The 17927-nt window shown below is 32.6% G+C and overlaps 1 pseudogene across 1 annotated transcript; it reads left to right on the top strand.

The window, feature by feature from the left end:
* Nucleotides 1-1277: 1277 nt before the first annotated feature.
* Nucleotides 1278-17541, top strand: LOC143558351 (cytokinin riboside 5'-monophosphate phosphoribohydrolase LOG8-like; annotated as a pseudogene). The gene is made up of 5 exons (XR_013139727.1): nt 1278-1337; nt 5966-5996; nt 16648-16891; nt 17035-17178; nt 17250-17541. The product of XR_013139727.1 is annotated as a cytokinin riboside 5'-monophosphate phosphoribohydrolase LOG8-like (transcript).
* Nucleotides 17542-17927: the final 386 nt, after the last annotated feature.

Genomic DNA, 17927 nt, shown 5'->3' with positions numbered 1-17927 from the left:
GACTATCAATCTTGTATCTTTTGATTATTCTTATAATAGATGATCTAAGAATATATTAATAAAAATGATATGATATTTGACATTAGTAAATTATTTTATTTGATCTAAACAAGTGATTTGATTTGATTTAATTTAAAACATGAAAAGTAATTATAGCTACCCAACACTTAAAATTAAGAGCATTTCCAATCATGTATCCACTTTCTCATTTAGTCTAGGTGGCAAATGACATGGATGAGAGATGAGAGAGAAATAGATGAGAGAGGGTGTTTCATGTTCACAAAAGTGAATAAGTGTGGATGAGTTATATGAGTGGAGAGTTGGTGAAAAGTTAGAGAGATGAAAGAGAAAAGTAGAGAGATGAAAGAGAAGTGGATAACTAGATCATCCACTTTGCTTTAGCATTGTGGATGCTCTAAGTAGGTTTACAAATATAATTATTCAATAGTTGTGTAATTGTGTTGAATATATATACCCTCTCTATTTTTTTTTTGTTCAAGTTATTCAATAAATAAGGACAAAAATGAGAAGGATTCAAATGCTTTGTAGAAAAAAAAACCCCTTAAAAAATCATAACTCAAAATAACCGGAAAAAGTAAAAATAAAAATGTATCCCCCATCTGTCTCGTTCTCAAAAAAAAAAAAAAGATGAGATGTTGAGTAAAAAATATCATTGTGTCTTCTTATTTATCATTGTGTTTTTTAATATTTTCTTCATTGATCGTGTTTTTTTACTTGACACCGTGCATTTTTTTCTTGATATTGCGTTATATATCTCAACATTATGTTACATTTTGCTTGCATTATGTTATATTTTGCGATCTACTCTATCTTTTTTATTTTTTATTGTGTTTTTTGTTTATTTCGTCATTGTATCTTTTTTCTTGACATTGCGTCTTTTTTGGGGTTATTATTTTTTTAACATGAAAGACGTGGGAAACATTTTAGTCTTTTTACATTTTTCATTTTTTATTTATATTTTGAGTTACAATCTTTTTGAAATTTTTTATTGGTTTTTTATTCCTCAAATGTTTCTCACACTTCTTATTTTTCTTTTCATATGTGGTTTAACTTTTACCTTCATAAAATCCTTCAAAGACAAATATCATGTCAAAAGACAATTTTGCCCGTATATCTCTATCCTGACCGCAACCTCTCTTCTTGTAATTAGTGGCGTACCCACCCTTTGGGTAGGGGTCAGCGACCCCTGCAAATTTTTTTTACTAGTATATATGTGTTAAAATTCCGACTGACCTTGCATAATACCTCAAGTGGTTGAAGTGTTGGTTTAATGGGTATGGTCAGAGAGTTTTTGATGGAGGTTGCCATGTTCTTGGGTAATATACTGTGGGCGTATATGTATGTACATATACGCCCATGCATGTTCTTATACAGACGTATATATATAGTTTGTGTTTGTTATTTGAGTTATAATTGTAATTTTGAGATAATAAAATTTCTCTCTTCTCTTTTTCTTCTTCTTCATACATGTGTATCGTTCCTTGAACGTTTACATGGCATCAGATCATGGTTTATAGTCATGTTCTTCGTCTTTCATCGACTCTTTTCAATTCCTTTCATAATTTTGATCAAATTCTTCAGTTCTGATCTTCTTTCTTCTTGTTTGTATGTATTTGTTCGTATTATGATCAGTTTACGTGCTTGTTCGTATTCTGATTTGTCTGTTCTTTCGTATTATGATCTGCTCGTTCGTTCGTGTTCTGATCTGTTGTTCGTCTTCGTTTGCATTAATCTGTTTTCGCCTAAGTGCTTTGACTTATATGCCTTCTTATACATTCCCGTATAAGCAAACTTTTCTCCGTATAAGTCTTTAAAGACTTATACGTTGTTTTTCTATCCATATAAGAAGATCCTTGCCGTATAAGTTTTTATAGATTTATACGCTCTCATTTGTCATCTAAGTCTTTATGGCTGATACGAACACTACAACTTCTTCAAACATGACCATTGATTCTTCCAATCCTCTCTATCTTCATCCATCAGATCATCCTAGTATGATTATGGTTTAAATTTTTTTTGATGGAACCGGGTTTTGAGCTTGGAAGAGAGCTACGACCATTGCTCTCATAGGTAAGAATAATCTTTGCTTCGTTAATAATACTTTGGCCATGCCAAGCGATGAGCAACAATTGACTGTTTGGAAAAGATGCAATGATATGGTTATCTCATGGATTCTCAATACTCTTACCCGAGATATAAGCGACATGTGTTGTATGCTGAGACTGCCAAAGCTTTATGGAATGAGCTCAATGCTTGTTATGGTCAAGCAACCAAGGAAAAATTTTATCAGTTGCAAAATCATCTTTGTCAAATCACTCAAGGAAACAATGATATTCTTACTTATTTTGCAAAGATGAAGTCTAACTGGGATGAGTTAAATGCAACTAATACTTTACCCTCATGCACTTGTGGAGCAGCTCATGAGTTTGCTAAAAGAGACGAGGATCAAAGATTGATTCAATTTCTTGTTGGTCTTAATCCATCTTATGATACAGTCAAAAGTAACATTCTTATGATGGAACATTTGCCCTCCATCAACCGAGCCTATGGAATATTAATACAAGATAAAAAGCAGTAAGAGATTCACAACACCACCACTGATTTCACCACATATTCTGCATCATTGAATGCACACAGTGGGTTTCCTTCTGATGGAGGAACTGTTGGAGGAACTGTTGGAGGAACCAGAGAGAATCGTCGATCGTAGGTGTGCACACACTGCAAAAGGAATGGGCATTCGGTTAACAAGTGTTATAAGTTGATTGGTTTTCCAAAGGATTTTAAGTTTACCAAAGGGAAAAGATCTGCTAACCTTGCTGCAGAACATGGAGACAATATACAACAGCAAGGGATTTCTCAACAGAGTATCATGATTGGTTGAGTATGTTGCAACAAACTAAAGTTCAATCTATTGCTAATAATGTTTCTACCATCATTCAACAAACTTTTAGAGGTATAATGTCTTGCAATCTTGCAAAATATAAATGGATCATTGACACTGGAGCCAATGATCATATGTGTCATGATCAAAATTTGTTTTCACACATATCTTTTCTCAAAACTCCTATTTTTATTAATCTTCCCAATGGGACATCTGTCTCAGTTAATCAATCTGGAATTGTTCCTTTAACAGAGAAAATTTCTTTGTCAAAAGTTCTTTTTGTGCCACATTTAAAAATCAATCTTCTTTCTGTATATCGTTTATCATTTATGTTTGGATGCTGATGGTGTTCTTTCTCTAAACATACATGTGTTTTGCAGGCCCCTAATCTGAAGACGCCTCAGGTTCTTGGTGATCTACTAAATGGTCTTTATCTTTTAGAGGTCACCAAACAGTTATATGTCAATTTCCTTCATTCGAATAAATTTTGTAATCTTGTTGTTACCGGTGATACTTGGCACAATCGCCTTGGTCATCTTCCAAGTTACAAGTTAAAGAAATTACCTTTCTATGTCTAGTATTTCTTTGACTAATCTTGATCATTGTTCTATATGCCCGAAAGCAAGACAACACAAATTGCCTTTTCTAACAAGTGTCTCTTCGACTGCTAAAATTTTTGATTTAGTCCATATAGATGTTTGGGGTCCATATCATACATCTACTTACAATGGTTTTTGATATTTTTTAACCATTGTGGACGACTATAGTAGAACCACTTGGACACATTTGTTTTCTACTAAAAGCAATGCTTTTCCAATTCTTCAATCATTTATTGAAATGGCTCATACTCAATTTGGCACTGTTGTAAAATGTATTCGTTCTGATAATGCTTTTGAACTAGGATATGGTAATACTCAGCGTGCTTATTTTTTTCAGTAAAGACATTATACATCAAACTACTTGTCGAGCTGTGCCTCAACAAAATGGTGTTGTTGAGAGGAAACATAAACATTTACTTGAGACTTCAAGGGCTCTTATGTTTCAGTCTAAGCTCCCAATTGAATTTTGGGGTGATTGTGTTCTTACAGCAACTCATTTAATAAATTGCTTCCCTACTGAAATTTTGAACAATAAAACTCCTTATGTAGTTTTAACAGGGAAGCCTCCATCATATGAGCAAATGAAATATTTTGGTTGCCTTGCCTATGCTTCAAATTTGTCTCATGGACGGGATAAATTTGCACCTTGTGCTGTGCCTTGTGTTTTTCTGGGATATCATTTCGGTAAAAAGGCTTATCGTTTATTTGATCTTGATGCCAACAAGGTTATCATCTCAAGAGATGTTTTCTTTGAGGCTTTGTTTCCTTCAATCACCAAATCCAAAAACACTTTCTTATTTCCTTCTATTGACCTTATTAATCAAATTTTTGAAGAACCTACTCCTTCCGTTGTTACTGTTTCTTCCGATGTTCCTACTCCTTCCGTTGTTCTTGCTTCTTCCGTTGTTCCAACTCCTTCCGTTGTTCTTACTTCTTCCGATGTTCCTATTTCTTCGAAACCTCTTCGAAGATCTTCAAGATCTCCGATACAACCTTCATATCTGAATGATTATGTCTGCAATTATTCTGATTCTTCATGTTTTCACACAGTCACTAATTCTTGTTCTCCTTCTACCTTAATTTCTGATTCTAATATTCTTCTGTTTAGCAAATCTTTCACTACGGTGATATCCGGCTTACGGGAGCCTACTTCTTACAAAGAGGCTGCTATTGTTCCTGAATGGCAGGATGCTATGAAAACTGAATTTCAGGCTCTTGAGAACACTAATACCTGGGCTATGGTTGACCTTCGTCCTAGCAAAAAGGCCATTAAAACGTAAATGGGTTTTTAAACTCAAACACAAAGCTGATGGATCTGTTGAACGGTGTAAAGCACGGTTGGCTGTCAGGGGTGATACTCAAACTAAAGGCATTGATTATAACGAGACATTTTCTCATGTCGTCAAGATGACTACCATTCGTGGTCTGATTGTCATTGCTACTAAAAGAGATTGGCCTCCTTTTCAACTTGACGTCAACAATGCTTTTATTCATGGTGATTTAGATGAGGAGATTTATGTCTCCACCACCTAGATTGCAACTTCCACATAACCAGGTTCTTAAACTTCAAAAGTCCTTGTATGGTTTGAAACAAGCTTCTCGTAAGTTGTATGGGAAGTTATCTTCTGCCTTGAAATCCCGAGGTTACGTTGGTTCCCAAAATGATCATTCTTTGTTCTCAAAGTATATGGGATATTCGGTGGTATACGTTGTCGTATATGTTGATGATATTTTGGTCACTGGTAACATATGGAAGAGATCAACAGCTTAAAGAGTTTTCTAGATACATTTTTCAAAATCAAGGATTTAGGATCTCTTAACTATTTTCTGGGATTGGAAGTTATTTACTATACTGACGGTGTTATCATGTGTCAACGAAAGTTTGTTACGGATATGCTTTCAGTATTTGACACTTCAGCTATTCCCGTAACCAACTCTCCTTTACCTCATCACTTACAGCTCAAAATTCATGACGATATTCCTATGACAAATCCTTTGCTTTACCGAAAGATTGTTGGTAAACTCAATTATCTTAAACACACAAGACCAGATATTGCTTTCGCAGTTCAGTTTTTGAGTCAATTTATTCAAGATCCACGATTGCCTCATTGGAATGCTGCTATGCATACACTTTCTTATGTTAAAGGCACCATGTCTCAAGGATTATTTTTCAATAATTAATCCTCTTTTGAATTACATATATGCCCGTGTATGTTCTTATACGGTCGTATATGTATATACATATACGGCCGTGTATAGTGTGTATATATATAGTTTGTGTTTGTTATTTGATCAGCTGTAATTGTAATTTTGAGATAATAAAATTTCTCTATTCACTTTTTTTTCTTCTTCATACATGTTTATCGTTCCTTAAACGTTTACATATACACAAACATCAATTCTTGTTTTGTTCTTTATTTTAATGTTGGTTTTAACAAAATCATTGGTTCTTATTCACTTGCAGGGTTATTCCCAAAGCTCTTGTACCACTTGAGGTATTTCCCTTATAAATATTGAATTTTTGAGTTTGTTTTAAATCTTTCTTGCCCTGGTTAGTGTTCTTTATTTAGTATTTACATTCTTGAGGTTAAGGTGCTGTTTGTTTTTAAAGAGGTAAAATGTATGCAGTCTGCGGACCACATTTACAGACATCTATAGCATAAGATGTGGACCAAACATCTGCAGTCTGCAAAAAAAATACTGTTTGTTTTTTAACGCTTGCGGACTTCTAAATCAGTTTCTATAAATCAATTTCTACAAAAAAATAACAATTGAACACTATGCAAACTAAGAATTGAACAAAAATAACAATTGAACAATATGCAAACTAACATGGAAATGGTAACCAATTCATCACTTCTCTTTCTTTCAAATTATGTAATAATATTTATATAACTAAAACTAGAAAAAATGATACCAACTAATTAATATAAACATTGGTTTATAACTAATGATAAACATAAAATTAAAAATATCTATCTATTCTAATAAAAGAAATTAATTGTGACACATGTCATTTTGTGGTTAAATCTCACAACATTTTCCCTCCAAAACTTAATTGACCGTAATATATGTCATATTTACTTTCCTTTTACATTATATTTATATTATATCTATATATTTTTATAAAAATAAACATTAACATATTATTTTATTATATGTTCCAAAATACTTGATGAAATCCAAAAATTAACAAACCATGTTTGTTAAAGATTGAAAAAATAATATAATTTCAAATGTTATTATTAACATGTACTCTGTATACTGTAGAAGATTATAAGAAAAATAAAATAAAATTCGAATATGCTTTCATTTTACAAAACATTTTTTTAATCATTAAATTATAAATCTTTGTTTAAAAGTTTTATCTATTTTTATAAAACCAAATATTTATATACTAATGTTTTTATTTTAAATTGTAATAAATTTATAAATTATAAATTTATGAATTATAAATATATATGCTTTAAATCTATAAGTTTATTTTTTCCGTTAATTAAGTAAACTATATTAGTTGGGTTATTTAGTAAATATATACCAATCACTTTCATATATAACAAAGTTTATCGTATTTAATTTCTTGATTATTTTATGTAGGATTGTTTCGGGTTTTGTGAAACTTAAATTTGATTATTTTTATAAAACCAAATATATTTTTTTGTACAAGTTAAATACATTTGTGTCAAAATTTGTTACGGGTCAAAAATGAGAAATCTGAGTATTTTTAAAAGTTTGAGAATACAAATAGATTTATCGTCAAATTTTTACGCTTTCAAAGTGTTGACTTGAAAATGTCAAACATATGAAAGTTAGAATTTTAAAAATGATTCGGGTTTCAAATTTTAAACATGATTCGAGTTTCAAATTTATTTTCAAGGACATTTTGGGAAATAATTAAAAGGTTCGAGATTTGACAACTTGACTATTTTTCCTTCGACTATTAAAACTTAAGAAAAGATAGTGATCACTTCCTACATGTCGCCCCCATGCATATCAATGCGTATAATTTTTATCAACTTTGAAACATTTGGGTCAGTGTTAACTTTTACTTATGGGAAGCATGTTATGCAAAACTATGCTCAAAAGAAGCAAAATGTTCACAAAATTGAATGGTTTAACATGTTAATTTTTATATTGTCATTATAGCAAAGTCGAGAAGCCCCCTGAAATTTATCAAAAATTTTTTCATGGTGTAGCTCAGAAAAACATAGTTCTTGAAGAACATCCGTCATTATAATTTAATGTTCTCATTTCATTCTATGTGTTGCAAATTAATAAATATATCAAGAAAGGTAATGCTCCTTCGGTATTTAGGTCGGGTGGTTAGAACTTCTATTGTATGAGAATTCTTTTTCCTGAATTCTTACAATTATACATATATGATATTGACAATGAAAATTTCAAGAAAATGAACGTTCTCGGGTGCGTTTTTTTACAATATTTTTGTTAAGTTCATTTAAAAAAATCATTTTGTGATATAAATAAAATCATTTATGTACACAAAGTCTAGATACAAACATAGATACAATGCATTTTTTGCATATGTTATGTAATTCTTTGCTTTGCTTTACTTGTAATTTTATAATTTAGATAATCCCGTGTATTACACGGGCTCTAAATCTAGTATATATATAAATTGACGTATACGTCTTCGGCTGCGAACCAAAATATCATGTAAATATATTTAATTTTTTAAATAATATAAATATAATTAAAATTCATAAAAGATAAAATTATAAAATATTTATTCATTATAAAATATTACCGAAAAGTCAAAAACAGGCTGGCAATTCGTGTCTTAACAGGTTTAACAGGTAAGAGGCGACGCGCGTGACACAAATATAAAACTTGAATACGACTCATTTAACTACTTTATATGGCATGACTATCAGACAGTTTTAAGTTTTGTGTACCAATAAGGGATAATAAGAGAATCTAACCTAATAATTTCAATTATTTAAAAAAATAAAAAAATCACGTACCGCACTTTTTTGATTAACAGGTCTTATCGTGTCTTTAACAGGTACCCAATTACAAGCCCTACAAAAACCCACCATCCTCAGCCCAAACTTCTTCCCTCTGGTTCTCATCTTCTTATCTGCCCGTCTCTCTTTCATTTCAAGATTCATCCAATACCTTGTGGAACTAGTGTTACCGTATTACAAAGTAAAAGCCCTTACTCATTAACCTATAATATTATTAAAGTTAACCTATAAGCTGTGGCGGCGGCGTGAATGCCGGAAATAACTTGCTGCCGTGATGGTTGCTGGAAAAAGGCAGTGGCGGCGGCGAGTTGGTGACCGACGGGTGTGTGGTGGCCGGATGGTGTGGTGAAGGTGGTGGAGAAGGGTGGAGGTGGAGAGAGTGAAGAAATAATGTTCAAGAAGACCGCACAGACGTTTTTTAATGAAATGTCTTTCGAAAAACAAACACATTACAGACCTAAACATCTGCGGGTGGTCTATGCGGCGCAGACAAAAGAGCTCAAGAAGAGCTTCTAAGAAAAAACACCTCCTAAGTATGTAGCAGTTTGCAGAGGTTGTAATTATGCAGTTATGTTTGATCCATGTAGGATTACTTGCTTCTGACACATTTGACACAAGGACTACATACATGCTAATAGTTTGAAAAAAGATAACGCAAAATCACTCTAAAAGATCATATAAGCATATAATAATATGACAACACATGTGTAGTTTGTAGTTTTGATAATTCTGTGCTAACAAGATCCATTGTCTATTATTCAATTGTTAATTTTTTGTTTGCATCTTTTTTGTTGAATTATAGCCTCAATTTGTTAATTTTGGTAGATTTCTGGTGAAACTGTTGGAGAGGTACCAGGTACGGATCGTTTCAGATATGCATGAAAGGAAAGCTGAAATGGCCCGAGAATCCGATGCCTTTATTGCACTTCCTGGTATCTATATAATCGTGTTCAAATTTCTTAACTTTTTACGTGAACTTTGTATTCATGGTGGCGCATATCTCAGGAGGTTATGGTACCATGGAAGAAGTTTTAGAGATGATCACATGAACTTGGAATTTATAAAAAACCAGTGAGTTGTCATTTGTATTGTTTGAGAAACAGTAGTGGCAGTTTTGACTCGTTTACTTATGAAGTTATGAAAGTTAGCTATTGAAATAATGTAAAATTGGGTAATCGTTTAGTCATATTTAACACTAACCTATACTACTTACTAAACAAAGGTTTTCTTTGCCACATGTCCTATTCCTACCCCATCCTCATTCTCAAAATCCCGCGTCTCTTCTGAATCCCTTATCAGTTATCACTCACTCCCCTTTTTTGAAGTTATAACCCGAATCTCATCATCCTTCATCGTGATGTTTCAGTTTCAGAAACCCTAAACCATTATTACCCCCCTTTTCCTAAACAACCAGATCCTTCATCAGATCCCTCAAACCTGAACAACCGTGTCATAATCCTTGCATCAATATGTTTCAAAAACCCAAACAAACCGATTGTTATCACCGCATGTCATCATCATCATCCACATCTCCTCGATCCGCCGGCGACTTAGGTATACAATTCTTTTCTTTCTAATTGTCTTTCAGTGATTTACATTTAATTTTGTATATGTTTGCTGTTATGTTAGGGTTCCGATTTTAATTTTGTTTTTTTGTTTATTTTGCCTTAATTGTTATCGTTGGAGGAGACGTATCGTTGATGAATTCGTTGTCCCCATGTTCAATTTATTTTAAACCTTGATTTTGCTTTAATGTTCAGTTTGTACAATTTTTTTCATATAATTTTGCTTTTATTGGCTCAAACAGTTGGCGTGCATATACATATTTTAAAGAACATTGTGTAAAAATGACCATTCATTGGTCGAAATCTTTATGTTTAAATAGTTTATGAAGTGGGGTTTGGTGTACAACTTCTAAACGAGTAAACTTTTTACATGCTGGCATGTTGAATTGTCGTTTTTATTCAAAGAGCCATAATTATGCCGATGAGACTGAAGCAAACAATCACCCAAAGCAAGCAAACCCAAGGATGATCTTGAATGGATGAATCGGATTACATAATGTCCTGTTTGTCATCTTTTAGTTGAGGAGTTTGAATATCCGTGCCTATACATCACGTTGCACCAGAAGCATCAAAATACGGTAAGTCTTGATTATTTTTACTCCTAAATAATGATTACTTTATGGTGTTTTGAATTAAGTTAACTGTGTATAGGCATATGCAATTGTTCCTCCATTAATCTCTCAATCGCTTTCCACATATCTCAATAATTGAGTGTCTTCAAGATTAAAGGTATCAATCATCTTAATTGACCATCATTTTCAAGATTAAAAGTATAAAACTAGCCATAATTTTTCTTTACAGAATCATTTATGCTCAATCATCAACATCATTCGCCATCGATTCATAACTGAAATCATTTGAAAATCGTCATCGTTATCAGCTCATTTGATTACATCTTCAATATAAGATTTGTATCTACATCTCTTCATTATTTAGTGCTTGAATTAATATGGTTAGTTATTTCTATTCCCAAATCCTCGATTTCGATTTAATGCTAATATACAGTTTAAACATGTATTTGTTGGTTTTATGACTTTTATCATCCAATGATATGAGGTCTCAATGAGGTAAGTTAATTGTTATGTTTTCCCAATATATTACGTCACATTTTATACTTTAACGGGCCAACTTAGTCAAAAACAAATCTAACTAATTATCATCTTCATATAACAACAGTTAGTGGTTAAAAACAGACCCAACATGGTTTTTAAATCATTTTGCAAGATTTGTACAAGAAAAAAAAAGTACAAAAATTGTACATAAAACCAATTTACAATTGTGCGTACACTAAAAAACTTTTTTTCTATAATCTGATTTAGGAAAATGTAGGATGCTCATCGGTTCTCTGGCTCCTTCACTTTTAAGTCAACTTCTTGATCTGGTCAGTGTCGAATAACCACGACTCTCACTCAGTTTAGCTCATTTTAATGTAAACGGGTCGAAATGTCACCTAAGTGTTCATGTATGTTTAATTTTTATGATACCACCCATTGTATTTACACTTCATGTATTTTAATTTTTGAAAGAATGTTTTGCTCTTTATATAATATTAGCGTTTATATAAAAGAATTCTATTAATTTTATAGGTTATATTGATGTTGATGCCACAAACCTAGAAATCAATCTTTCTAACCTTTGAACAGTGAATACAATATTTTTTGTATTATTTAGGTAATTTTATTTAAGTTTCCTATCACTTGCCATTTCATACAACTCCCATTTCATACAACTCATATAAAATGGTGTTGTATTTGTTTTATAACAAGTCAACCATTTAACTTGGCTTATTAGCCTTACAAACTTATATTTAGCTCTAATAAACGGTTCAATGTACTATTCTCATTATTCGAAAGCATCATAATGGTATGTTTAACTTAATGCAGACGGAAATAATAGGGTACCAACAAAATCATCTGAGAATCATTTCTGGTTGCATAAAATGGGCTCGCTTCAAGCACCACTCTTCACGAACTTGGCATCTCAAAACTGGTAACAATTGTCAAAATTCAACAATAAATACCACAAGCTAGAGGCGTGGGTGGAAATGGGCGAAGAGTAAAGATGATTTTATATAATGTTTAATTTATTTGTTTTCAATGCACAAGTAAACTCTTATCTCAAAAAAAATTGAATTGAGGTGCCAAAACAGGTTGCTATGTGTATAAGCAGGTCAGCCCAATTGGTTTCACAAGCGGATGTCTTTTGATTATGTATTAAATAAACAAAATGGATTCACCAAGAAATGGGAATGTGATGTTTTCGTTTTTAGAAGTTTTTATTGAAAATCGGAAATTGCAAGCTTTAGTTGATTGTTTGTTTTGTTTGTATGAAGTTGGTTGAAGAGCTAAGTAGAGTAAGCTACACCATTGGTGAAGGAGATGCAATTGTAAATTTTTTGGTGGTTTGTTTCATTACTTCAAATCAATTCTTCATTGGTTTTCAGTTTAATTGGGTTTGTTTGGTTAAACGTTATCGTTTTCAGTTTAAATTGGGGTCGTTTGATTACGAGAAGAGTTTTTAATTTTTTTTTCTTATTTTTAAATCACCCTAGGGTCTAGGAATGATGCAACTGAAAGTAAGGGAAATACAATAGGTTAGGATATTTTTTTATTATTCCATGTGACATGGTGTTTATTTTAAGAATTATTAAAAATTTTGTTATCATATAATTTTAATTGTTTAACCCGTGTAGTACACAGGTACCTAACCTAGTGATTTATATGCTCAGGTTGGTCTCTTAAATGTTGATGGATATTACAACAGTTTACTTGCATTATTTGACAATGGCGTCAAAGAGGGTTTCATCAAGCCAAGTGCTAGGGACATTGTTTTATCAGCCTCAAATGCAACAGATTTATTGACTAAAATGGAGGTATAAAGAAATTTAACTATAGTATTTTACTCTTATCTATCCGTTTATTTCATTCGTAACCTGGTTACAGCAATACAAGCCTGCGCATGATCATGTCACACCTCACGAGAGTTGGCAGATGGAGCAACTAGGGAACTATCCGAACAAATGAACATAAACCAAATTGGTTTCATTCAACTTTTAATTCGTTGAGTTTGAAAGGGTTGACTTTTGTTTGATGAATATCTTCTTAGCAGGTTTGATTTTATGTACTCGTTTTCATCGATTTAAACCTTAGTCTTCATGTTTGATCATTTAGCCACACTAGAATATTCTAAAAATTGTAGTTATGATCGTGTTAGTGACTGACTTCGTTCGTGAAGTTGTTCAGTGTAAAGTTCAAAAGTTTGAGTTTAGGTTCCCTGCTTATAGATTTGCAGTTAGGTTTTGCTGGGATTTATGTAAGACTTGCAATACTTTAGTAGGCTTAAATTTTCGAGGCGAATTCATGTTAAATGTTCTTGATGTAGAGTTGATGTTTCGATCTGTGTTTAAAGACTATCAATCTTGTATCTATTGTTTGTTCTTGTAATAGATGTTCTAAGAATATATTAATAAAAATGATCTGATATTTGAGATTAATAAATTATTGTATTTGATCTAAACAAGTGATTTGGTTTGATTTAATTTAAAACATGAAAAGTTATATCCACCCAACACTTAAAATTAAGTAGGTGTACAAATATAATTAGTCAATGGTTGTGTAATTGTGTTGAATACATACCCATCTCTTATTTTTTTCGGGTCAAGTTATTCAACAAATAAGGACAAAAATAAGAAGGATTCAAATGTTTTGTAGCAAAAAAAAAAAAAAAAATCATAACTCAAAATAATAATAAAAAACCGGAAAAAGTAAAATAAATGTTTCCCCCATCTTTCTCGTTCTAAAAAAAGATACAATGTTGAGGAGAAAAGATCGTTGTGTCTTCGTATTTATCATTGCGTTTTTTTTATTTTCGTCATTAATTGTGTTTTTTTTACCTAACACTGTGTATTTTTTTCTTGATATTGTGTTATATTTTCTCAACACTGTGCTACATTTTGCTCGACATTGTATTATATTTTGTGATATATTATGTATTATTTATTTTTTATTGTGTTTTTTGTTTATTTCGTCACTGTGTCTTTTTTATTGACATTGTTATAACAATTCGGATTTTCAGTTATTGTTCATTAGTCATAACCCGACCCGTTTTTATGTTTTGGAAGATTTTATAAACCAATTATCTCAGATATCGGGTTATTAATATTTTATTATTGTTTATATAATAATCTAAAATAATAACTATTCAATATATATGATTTTGATCCTAAACTATAGTTTTAATCAAATATGATTCCACACCTAAAGGCTAAGGGTCTTTGTGCAAATCTGCAATATAATTTTTATTATTTTATCTAATCCCAATTCAAACCAGATCCAAACCCGTAACTTGACATGAACAGCAACCAGTATGATTTCTTGTACCATAATCTTAGGGCGCGTTCGTTTCACGGAATGAAATGAAATTGGAATTAGAATTTGCATAGGAATTAGAATTTAAAGGAATTGGAATTTAAGCATTCCCATAGAAATGGAATTTGCTAGAATTGGAATCCCAATTCCATCTAACGTGTTTGGTTGGCCAATGAATCGGAGGCAATCACTTTGACCCACTCTACCGACGACCCACAACGTTTTTGGACGATCCGGCCCGCTGATGATCCGAATCGCTTCCACCCGACCCGGCCGGCTTTCGTTTTTTTTTTGTTTCGTTAATTTTTCCAGTTTCATTTCGGTTCGTTTTTTTTTCTTCAATTGGTTAGTTTATAGGGTTTTGTTCCGGCTCGGTTTCAATTTTTTTGGTTCGTTTAGGTTGGTTTTTCGTTTTCTCTTTTCTTCGAGTTCGTTTTTTTCTTTTTTTTGTTCAGTTTTTTGGGTTTCGGCCCGTTTCGGTTTTTTTGGTTCCTTTAAGTCACTTTTTCTATTTCTGTTTGGTTCAAGTTCTTTTTTTTTTGCTTATTTTGTTCAGTTTTTTCGTTTTGTGTTTGGTTCGAGTTCGTTTTTTTTGCTTATCTTGTTCAGTTTATTGGGTTTCAGCTCGTTTCGGTGTTTTTGGTTCATTTATGTTGTTTTTTTCGGATTCTGTTTGGTTCAAGTTTGTTTTTTTTACTTATTTTGTTCAGTTTTTTGGGTTTTGGCCCGTTTCGTTTTTTGGTTAGTTTTTTTCGGTTTTTGTTTGGTTCAAGTTCGTTTTTTTTGCTTATTTTGTTCATTTTTTGGGTTTCGGCCCGTTTCGGTTTTTTTGATTCGTTTATGTTGTTTTTTCGGTTTCTGTTTGGTTCAAATTCGTTTTTTGCTTATTTTGTTCAGTTTTTTGGGTTTTGGCCCGTGTCGGGTTTTTTTGTTCGTTTTTATCGGTTTCTGTTTGGTTCAAGTTCGTTTTTTTGCTTATTTTGTTCATTTTCTTGGGTTTCGGCCCGTTTTGTTTTTTTTGGTTTGTTTATGATGTTTTATTTTCGGTTTATGTTTGGTTCAAATTCGTTTTTTGCTTATTTTATTCAGTTTTTTTTTGGTTTCGGCCTGTTTCGGTTTTTCTGGTTTGTTTATGTCGTTTTTTTTAGCCGAACTGACCTTGGCATCAAACCGAACAAAAACTGACGCGGGGCGCCGAACCGAATGCGAGCTGACACGGGGCGTTGACCCAAACGCGACCCGACCTGGAGCACTGAGCTGCAAGCGCTAAGACTCGGAGCGTCGACTTGAATGCGAACACACCCGAAATGTCGACCCGAACGCACCATGTTAGTCGCCCAGTTGAAGATTCCATCAAATTTACTTGAATTTCTTCACATGATGGAAGGATTTAGAATCCCTTTGTTTAAAGGAATTTGTAGGAATTGAATTCCAGTTCCAATTCCAATTCCTTGTCAACCGAACACACCAAAATGAAATTTAGATTCCAATTCCAACGAAACGAACACGCCATGTCATGGGATTTTAATTCCAATTCCTTTGAATTCCCACGAATTATGTGAAACGAACGCTCCCTCGACCGACGATCTAATGGTAGAACAAGATCCAATTGATATCGAATTCGCGATGTTTACGAGGCCGTCTCTACCATTTAGAAATATACATATAGGAGTTATAATAATTCGATTAATCATGCTTACACCTTTCTATCATCACGACGAAACTAAACCCTAACCTTGATTGCTTCGAAGTCTGTTCTAATCGTCTGTCTACATCGCGTTGGAGCCGTCCGCCAGCCCGGTTTTGAGTTTTTGTTTTTAATATACATTTAAGTTAATTATAATTGACATTAATTGCTAAATGAATATATTTTTTTATTAAACCGACACTTTTAATTCACGTATATAGTCGTCGAACGTCTTTACAAAACTTCTTATACTTATTATGTATATAATAAATGTGTTAAATAGTTAAGGATGTGTTCACCACTTAGTGTCGTTAAAAGATTTGAAAATTAACTATATGTTTAAAAATATAACTTATTACGTATTATTATTCTAACATATTATTTTGTTATATGCCCATCACATTTATTTAAATATTATAAATTTATATATAATAACGAGACGGTTACTATATTATATTTAGTTAATACAATTAGTTATTCAATATATTTTTTGTTTGCATATTCTTTGTTGAGTTATAGCCTCCATTTGCTACTTTTGGTAGATATCTGGTGAAACTGTTGGAGAGGTACGGATTGTTTCAGATATGCATGAAAGGAAAGTTGAAATGGCCCGAGAATCCGATTCCTTTATTGCACTTCCCGGTATCTTTATAGTCGTGCTCAAATTTCTTAACTTTTTACCTGAAATTTGTACTCATGGTGTCGCATATCTCAGGAGGTTATGGTACCATGGAAGAAGTTTTAGAGATGATCACATGGTCACAACTTGGAATTCATAAAAAACCAGTGAGTTGTCATTTGTATTGTTTGAGAAACAGTAGTGGCAGTTTCGACTCGTTTACTTATGAAGTTATGAAAGTTAACTATTGAAATAATGTAAAATGGGTAATCGTTTAGTCATATTTAACACTAATGATTTATATGCTCAGGTTGGTCTCTTAAATGTTGATGGATATTACAACAGTGTACTTGCATTATTTGACAATGGAGTCAAAGAAGGTTTCATAAAGCCAAGTGCTAGGGACATTGTTTTATCAGCCTCAAATGCAACAGATTTATTGACTAACATGGAGGTATAAAGAAATTTAACTATAGTATTTTACTCTTATATATCCGTTTATTTCATTCGTTGTTCTGGTTACAGCAATACAAGCCTGAGCATGATCATGTTGCGCCTCACGAGAGCTGGCAGATGGAGCAACTAGGGAACTATCCAAATAAATGAACATAAACAAAATTGGTTTCATTCAACTTTTAATTCGTTGAGTTTGAAAGGGTTGACTTTTGTTTGATGAATATCTTCTTAGCAGGTTTGATTTTATGTACTCGTTTTCATCTAGTGTGGGTTTGGTTATGCTAGAAAAGATATTAGCTGTGATGGTTTTCCTTTCTATTCCCTGTTTTAATTTGAAAGCTCGAAAATAATCGTTACGAATCATACTCTAGTTAAGTAAGATCAAGATGTTTTGACCAGGGCCGTCTCCACGTTCTTGGGGGCCTAAAGCGAACTAAAACGTTGGGGCCTTTCTTAAAAACCAAATATAAACCCTCCTTTTTTACTCGGGCTTGGGACCAGTAATAATAAACTAATAAGTTTATAGTTGGCTGGTCGATGAGTTAAATGCCATAAAAACATGGGCGTGAGGATCAATTAATGGAAATGAGGCTTTCTTCTTTTCAATCTGGTGGCCCAATAGCTTTACAAAACCAAATACAAACCCAACTACCTAATTATGAAAGCCTATACTATAGTAAACATGTGATTGGTTGGGCCCTAACAAGTTGGGGGCCAAAAGCCCTACCTTGTTTTAAATGGCCCACG

This window comes from Bidens hawaiensis, unplaced genomic scaffold, assembly GCF_021521415.1.
Source record: "Bidens hawaiensis isolate Kalapana, Puna unplaced genomic scaffold, B.hawaiensis_p1.1 tig00019441_1, whole genome shotgun sequence".
Lineage (NCBI taxonomy): Eukaryota > Viridiplantae > Streptophyta > Magnoliopsida > Asterales > Asteraceae > Bidens > Bidens hawaiensis.
Note: the sequence above shows the minus strand (reverse complement) of the source record. Positions and strands in the feature narration are given on the sequence as shown.